Source organism: Triticum urartu, chromosome 7A (assembly GCF_056163025.1).
Source record: "Triticum urartu cultivar PI428250 chromosome 7A, HENAU_Tu73, whole genome shotgun sequence".
Classification (NCBI taxonomy): domain Eukaryota; kingdom Viridiplantae; phylum Streptophyta; class Magnoliopsida; order Poales; family Poaceae; genus Triticum; species Triticum urartu.
Window position 1 is genome coordinate 80144274 of NC_141879.1, and position 8492 is coordinate 80152765.

General features: G+C 41.6%; 2 non-coding genes across 2 annotated transcripts; one reads left to right on the forward strand and one right to left on the reverse strand.

Annotated features, from left to right (window-relative positions):
• Positions 1 to 1050: 1050 nt before the first annotated feature.
• On the reverse strand, positions 1051 to 1156 carry LOC125526112 (small nucleolar RNA Z279/snoR105/snoR108). The gene has a single exon (XR_007291573.1). It is a non-coding gene; the product is annotated as a small nucleolar RNA Z279/snoR105/snoR108 (small nucleolar RNA).
• Positions 1157 to 1425: 269 nt separating this feature from the next.
• Positions 1426 to 1498, forward strand: TRNAA-UGC (transfer RNA alanine (anticodon UGC)). The gene has a single exon. It is a non-coding gene; the product is annotated as a tRNA-Ala (tRNA).
• Positions 1499 to 8492: the final 6994 nt, after the last annotated feature.

Genomic DNA, 8492 nt, shown 5'->3' on the forward strand with positions numbered 1-8492 from the left:
TGAATCGACGACTCAATCTGCAGCCGATCTCACCATGAAAACATCCAGACCCTGGTATCATACCAACAACGAGGAAACGACATCAGGAACAACACCCCATCATCCACATGAAAGTCCAAACAACTGATAAAATAGCAAATACTCGCTTCGTCCGGGTTTATTAGGCCTCTTAGCATCACAAGCATGTCCATTTTTATAAGGCCCGTGTTGGAAAGGTGCATGCATGCAATCATTTCATTGGTTACATTGAAAGCTATTGTTGTTGGTGCCATGGCTGAAAAATTAATACACTTCATGTGTGTTTTTTCATTGGCTGCATGCATGTGAGAGAGTGCATTGAGAGTGGAGTGGAAGAATTAATGTGAGCAAATTACTATGTGTCTTGATTTAAGAGAAGTTGTCTTTAGGCCTAATAAACCCGGACGGAGGGAGTACGAATAAAGAGAGACAGAGTAGTACTAGCAAGTCCAAACTAAACGGGGGTAAGATATGAGATTCCTGCACAAATTTCCAACTTTTTTTCATGTGATCAAAGCGTGCAACAACGACAACACTTCATGTTACTACTGGAGATGGTGCCGGACCACGGTAATGAAATCCTTGGCTAAGGTTGTTTTGTGAAACTGTGAATTCAACCAGAGTCACTTAAGTACAGTCGAGGAAGCCAAAGGCTGGGGAGATGAAGTCGGCAGCGAATGATTCCTGCGGGATCGGGGCTGGAAACCAGCGAGGGAGCCGCCGCGGGTAGGAGAAGAGGAAGGGAGCCGGCGTGGGGGACGGTGACGCACTCCGGTGGCCGGTCAGCGGCGGTCGCCGGAGGCAATGGAACTGGTGGCCGCGCGCATCCGCATCTCTCGTGCGTACGTGGCGGTGGGGATCGGGCAATGGGGGAGAGGATGGCTGCGGGGAAATGTCGTAGTGGCCAGGGTGGGCGTGTCGCCCGACCAGGTGGCTCCTGGATCAGATCCAACGGCGCACGAGCGGCCGCTCGCGAGGACAGAATAGCGCGCATGCACCAAGAAGAATTTGGGCATTTTAAATTGTGCATTTAGGATTAGATGGTAAAACATGGGGATGCCCCAGTGTCGTAACAGGCTTATTGGGGCGGGCACCCCTCTCGCATAATTAAGCGAGCCTGTAGCACTCCACATTTCCCTTTTGCTGCTTGAAGGATCATGCTTTTACCAGGACGTACCCCTTCCCATCTTAAAGACCTCGCATCCATGCGCTCGCTCCCTCCAGCCGAGGTGGGACTAATTTGTCGCTGAACCGAGCTTTTTTACGAGGCCGATGCTAAACCTGCCACGGACAAACAGGCCTATACAAGTGGCCTCGTCATCCTAAATCACACATTGGCCCGTCGCGATTAGGCTTGCTTTGCGGGAGTAACAGTGTTTAATGATCTGGTTAAACATATCAGACATAGGGGATGTAGCTCAAATGGTAGAGCGCCCGCTTTGCATGCGGGAGGCACGGGGTTCGATCCCCCGCATCTCCAACGTAAATTGGTTTTTATCAACGCATCTCCATGTCGCCATCAAGTCTAGTTTATCCTAGTTATTGTTGGCATCATTGTTTGTCTCGTTCTCTCCTTCTTTGAGGGTGATGTTCTCACCATTAGATATCAACGCATCTCCATTCCTAAGTCTTTTCTATCAACGCATCTCCATTCCTAAGTTTTTTTTAATGTATTTTCAGGCCATCGCCAAGTATGCTTCTTCATATCGCCGTTATATTATTTTGCTATATATTTCATCATGTCACCATTAGATTTTTCCTTATCTATTTTGTCATGTATTATGCCACCATTAGGTTTATTTTCCCCATCTATTATGTCCTTTATTTTCCCCATCTATTCCAACGTAAATTGGTTTTTATCAACGCATCTCCATGTCGCCATCAAGTCTAATTTATCCTAGTTATTGTTGGCATCATTGTTTGTCTCGTTCTCTCCTTCTTTGAGGGTGATGTTCTCACCATTAGATATCAACGCATCTCCATTCTTAAGTCTTTTCTATCAACGCATCTCCATTCCTAAGTCTTTTCTATCAACGCATCTCCATTCCTAAGTCTTTTTTTAATGTATTTTCAGGCCATCGCCAAGTATGCTTCTTCATATCGCCGTTATATTATTTTGCTATATATTTCATCATGTCACCATTAGATTTTTCCTTATCTATTTTGTCATGTATTATGCCACCATTAGGTTTATTTTCCCCATCTATTATGTCCTTTATTTTCATGCCACCGTTAAGTCTCCTTTTTTTCCTCGGTGCAAATAAAGTCTTATTTTTCCTAGTTGTCATCATCGATTTTCTCGTGCTCTTCCTCTTTGAGAGCTGATATTTCCATGGTTGATGGCTCCAACAATTTTCCTTGGGAGGTCCCAATGGCAAGCGTGATTCTATCTCTTACTAGTAGAACGCCCGTGCGTTGCTACGGGCTATAATGCATACAAATAAAATAAATAAGTGATTAAGATCATCTTCAAGGTGGAAGCTCATTTCTTCATCATACGTTTGGGTGTTTGAAATTTGAACATAGAACCGGCGCATCACCGAATGTGACGTATACCCAAGAAAAAAAACAAAAAACAATGATCTGGGTTAACTAAAATGTCCTCCTTCCATAAATTTACTTCGTTCCATTTTTATTTTTAAAATCAACCCCTCCTTTATTAATTGGCTACAATTGTAGCATCAGAGACAATAAGAGGAATAATAGCCATCGGGGCTGGCTACTTTATTGTTCCCTCTATATCAATGTTCAAAAACAATATTACTGAAATCTAAAGACATGAAATAACAAGCATCGAAGATCGCGCTGGCCACCGAAGATGAGTATTCCTCTTTGAGTGCTGAAATCACCACCACGCTATCTGAATTTACTTCAATTTTGCTGCACCCAGCTGTGCGGGAGAGGTTTAGGCCAAACCTAACTGCAATTGCTTCTGCTATGAAAGCATCATAGCAGATTTCAAGTTTTTCATTTGCTGCAGCTATAAACTTACCGTTGTGGTCTCTGATGACAACACCTATAGAGCCTTCAATTTACTTCGTTCCATTATGCCATGCACATTGCTACGATTACTTGCGATATACAAATTTAAATGTAGCATATGCTTGGTCTGGAACGGTAATCATGGTTACTCGCTTGAACCACGTCCCTCCATGGGCACCTCACACACTGCTTATCCCCACAAGCCATGGCCATATGACAATAAATCATATTGTCGGTCCAAGCAGAAACCCCATGGCGGCATGCCCCCGCAAGTAGCACATTTCAGAGAGCTCTTCCATGTCTATGGAGATGAGGGAGAATCTGGATATGTACCTCCATTGCCGGTGTCTCTCTGCCCTCCCTATGTCACCGTTCATTACCTAGGTTAGCAAGCGCCTAGATTAGACGATGGTGAGTCACATCTTAGTCATGCCTACTTCCTTAGAGCTTTCATCTCCACCTTGTTTCTGGTCGTTCGCTTATATAACCCCCTAGCTTGAAGGAAGTCTTCGGGCATTTGAATGTTCCTGCTCATTTTGAGCAGTATTTTGGTCATCAAGTCCATGAATATAACTTAATTTTATTTTTTAAAGCTTAGCACTCAATTTAGATACTCCGAATAGTACATATTTTTCCTAAGTAGACTAATTCAGGTATAAACTTCTTTTAGGGGAGCACAAACTTAATCTGAGCACATCACTTAATAGCAAAATGGTTTACTTTTTGTTTCAAGCAGAAGAAAAATACTGTGTGCAAGTTAATGTGATCAAAGCATTGGTATTGGTCACCACTATAGTACACCTAACAGGATACAACCAAGAAATCAAATACACTCGTTTAGCCAATTGCTTATACACAAGAATCTCTAGTGGGTCACTTGTTTGTATCACTTGATGTCAACTAATCTCTTTTAAGTGCAAGTCTCTCCACAAAAATAGAGATTTTAGCAGACAATCTTTCAAAAGGAATAGAATATCATATGCAAATGCATGTCATGTGAGGGGACAAAGAAACTTATGGAGCATGTTGCTTGAGCATCTTTCATAGAGGGGAGTTCCCTCAAAAGAATTGAACCTGCTGTTGTGAAGTCCTAATGTTCATACTCATACAAGAAACAATCATAATGGTTGTGTGCTAGAAGATACAGAGTATAGTTATAGAAGATCAGTCCTTAAAATGCATATTCAAACCACAGGTTTCACAAAAAGAGAACTCTATAGGAGCCCAGGAGCTTGAGAAATAAAAGAGGCACTCATCGTAACAAAACACACTTATTTAAATGATTCGAGCTGTATTCTGGGTCTGATTGCGTGCTGCTGCTCCTGTTTAAATGGTTCGAGCAAGTATAACGTCTCTAGGTGCTCGCCAACCATGGCCAAGCCATCGCAAGCAATGCCGCTCCAACTACCAAGGCAAAAGGACCAGACCTTCAAAATGCACAACTCATCAGCACTTTATCTCACCAAGTCACCATGGATAAAGCCTCTGACTCAATGATGCCGCTCCAACTATCAATGCAATAGGACCAGACCTACAAAACACACAACACTCATCAGCAATTTAACTCACCATGGATAAAGCCTCTGACTGAATTATATATAAACTGAAATCACATAATGATAACAATAGTTAGCATAACCTTGAGTGCCATTGATCGCATTCAGAACACGCAAAAGCCTCATTCAGTGAAAAATCTAAACAACAAAAAACCAACAACATGACCTGCTTAATAACCTAAAAGATACTATATCATTTTTGTCCATCACGGGCCTTGAACTTTTGTATTCCTTAGTTGATCTACTCATTGATTTGTGTTTGCTGAGGTATGTATAATTATTTGAAAGATCATCCATGCATGATGTATGAGTTGGCCACGACGCAAAGAATAGTTATATCAGAGTTAAGAAAGACGAATGAATAAATCAAGCTTGGGCTACGCCACTCAAAACATAGTCTGTGTCATATTCAATTAGGATGACATTAACTACCCAGAGTCTCCTCATCTAGTATCGGGATGGATAGCAGTTAATGCAGATATTAACCCCGATCTTGGATGGTAAATTATATTTTGGACTCCTTTCAACTATGAAACCAAGGAAAAAACCACGGTTAATAAAATGTAGAAGATTAAATAACTAATACAGTTGTGTTAAAATATGATACGGGAGTAATTGTTGGGTTGCAACCTGAAACATTCCATCAGCGATAAACCCTGCACCCAGTAAAATTTGAAACATCGCTCAAGGAAGGAGATAATTGGTACACTTGCTTAGAAATTGAACAGATGAAGAAAATTTGATCACTTAAACAATAAATGAAGTATGGTAGCTATTATTTCTGATACTGGGAAGCTACAAAATAGAACATTACATCAGGAAAGAATATGAGTCATTTTGATCTAAGTGTGTTAAATTAATCGGTCAGCAATCTGGTGTAACCAATAATTCTAAAATGTCATTTAGAAACATGTATCTACTGAATCAACATCGTAGCATCTCAAAAGATTACTCAATGAATAAAATTTCCATGTAACATAATTGGTCGTACAAGAAGACTTAGATAGGCATCATGGTATAATAGTTTGGTGTCAAGACTGTATATACATTAGAATTTTCTTCTCGGGCATGGTCTGGCCAACTGACCACACCCCAACCAGAAGTTTGTATCCATAACTTTCGTTTGCACTACTTCCAACATTTTGTTCCAATTGTTAGTCATCAAAGGGAAATTGGATACTGCACATGACCATATGTGATAAAACATACTTCATAGAGCACATGAACTATGAAAGGGAGTACTGCACTTGGCACCTTCCACATGTTAGAGCGAGATAGAACATGACAAATAAAAGATCATGCTTCTCATCTTTAATAGTTCCAAGGCGACTAAACTTACCCCTGTTTTCAACACCTTCCACATAATTCTAGCCACTTAAATTATCCTCCCTGTTGAGCGGCACTTGAAGGTGCTAATCATCTACAAAACTCCTCAACAACAGGAGTTACATTATCATCTGAAGGATCCCTGAGAAAAGCCTAGCCAAAACCAGTAATTATGAGTATATCACAAGATTGCTCAACAAAGAAAAAATATAGACCGCATATCTAGTCTAGAATATAGATAGGTGAGAACTCCTAGGCCATATTTTAAGATGCACACAGATCATGCTTTTCAGCTCACCGGACACTGTCCCTATCAAGTCGAGATAGGCCATACCATAATTTTCTTTACGGCACCCAAAACAAGAATTAATTTTTGGCTATTTGTTATATGGCCTGCTCTTTTTTTGTAACAAGTAGCTACATGTCAGTCTGAAATAAAATTTCTCAAATATGTGCATGATACCTGAGCAGTTACTCCCAGTAATATCAATTGAAATTTTTGGCATTATACAACCATATCCTTGGAGCAGTCTATGATTCCGATCGAAGGGATCTGCCTGCCGGTGCACATTTGACGAATGCATGTTACATTTTTACAGAAAGTAAGGCCTACAAACTGAACTGAAACAACATGTTAAGCATGTCCATATTGAAATTTGAAACTGATCCCTACAATGACGAGGAACCGCAACACAGAAGGCTACCTGAAACAATCAGCAGGTGTTTCGTTGATCATTTGCCATGACATCCTTCACACCTCAGGCATGATGGCCGGCCCTGGTGACTTCTCCTCAGCGGATCCCTCCAAAGGTGCTGCCGACGACGTTGTCCCTGCGGCGCCGCTCCTCGCTGATGTTGTCGCCTAATGACTGTCCGATGTCAAGACTTCTCTAGAATAAGGAGTTAGTGACCAATATTATCAACATATTTTTATCGTCTTGTCAATAAGCTAGATTCTTAGTGTTGAACAATACCGAGTTTGCCGAATCTTCTTACCAATTTGGGTCACTAAACAAATTCAAAAGATATGATGTCCTTGTCTCAAATGATATGACCAAATTGCGAGTAAAATCTGACCAGAAACAAATAAAACGAATTATCTACAAATATATTCATAAGGTGGTAACCAGAAAGAAACTTCTTTCTGAGCTCAAACCCTCCATACTCTCGATGTTCTGAATCACAAATGTCTTTGACTTACCAGGAAACCTTCTGAATAATAATTACCAATAAATCTATGAGCCATGGTTTTGAGAACAACATATGAAAAGAGTTCAAGTACGTATGCCCCTGAAAATGCAGTGTGGTTGGTAATTATTCTTATATTCCAACATTAAAGAGTTAAGTGTTTTGATAAAATGTTGCTTGCTCATCATAAGCACAAACACTTTGTTAAAGACATTTTATTACTCAAGCAAAGTAAATGCTTATGTGTAGAACAGAACAGAAGATGTAACATGGAAATTATGTTTGGTTTTGGGAAGGGTGACAAACCTGCATCTCTATCGGACAAAAGATTTTTCTTAGTTGGCCGGCCTCATCTAGAACCTGAAAGAAATATATTTATAAGGGTCTATTGTGCCGCAACCACATAGTAACATATATAACAAAAAATGGTGCACGAAGAGTTTGAGGTATGATGCGAGAGCTTCATCTTTGCTTTGTGTTTTACGCTTCCGGCGGCGCTGCCGGTGAAGACATAGGCAGGCACAACCGTGTGATCGAAGATGTTGACATGACATGGGTGGGGCGGCGGCCAGCGGCGCTCTGGCGGGTTGCAGGGACTGGTCCAGATGGTGGCGGTAGACCAGAGGCTGGAGGCGGCAATGCACCGCCAACGAGACGAGGGACGGGCTGGGGCTGGTTGTGTTGTAGGGTTGCCTCGTGAGGGCTGGGCTTGGTTAGCTATCTCCAACCCAACAAAAAACAATTCATCGATTGAAACATACTTCTTTGTCCACCCGGAGGCCTGAGGGTCCATTTGTCCCGTCGATTCTACAGATACCACCGGCCCACTGTTTTCCCATCAATGAATTCCTGCAATCTGTCTTTTTTATAAGGAATTGTTTTCCTCCTGGTTCCACCCAACTTTACTGATCGAAACCACAGCAAACTCTACAATCTAGCTTCCTCCACACCCTCGTGTATCTCATCAAGGTCCTCAAGTTCCTCACTCTCTGGAGACAGAAGGGCAACTGTCGAGGGAGGCGCATGGCGGGGTTGTCGGAATCATCCTGATTTCACAAACGAGAGCATCGTCGAATCTCTCTGAATCCACATCGCTAAATATTGGCAGTCTGCTACCATGTAAATCAATCAAAAAGACTTACATGAACATAATCTTGGCACCACGTCAAGGCACATACCTGGATCTAGGGAAAACTCCATTGAAGACAACAGGTTTTGTTTAGAAAGTTCTTGGCCACCCTACTCGTGTTCTTCACTGGCCTGATCCATGTGGCCCAACACGTTAGCATTCACACCGGCACGACCGACTATTTCCGGATGTTGTCTTCCCCTGCAGAGAAAAAACAGAAAAATGAGCCCAACCAATATGACAACTTAATTTGCAAATTAACAAGAAAAATTAGAAGGCATGACAGTACACAA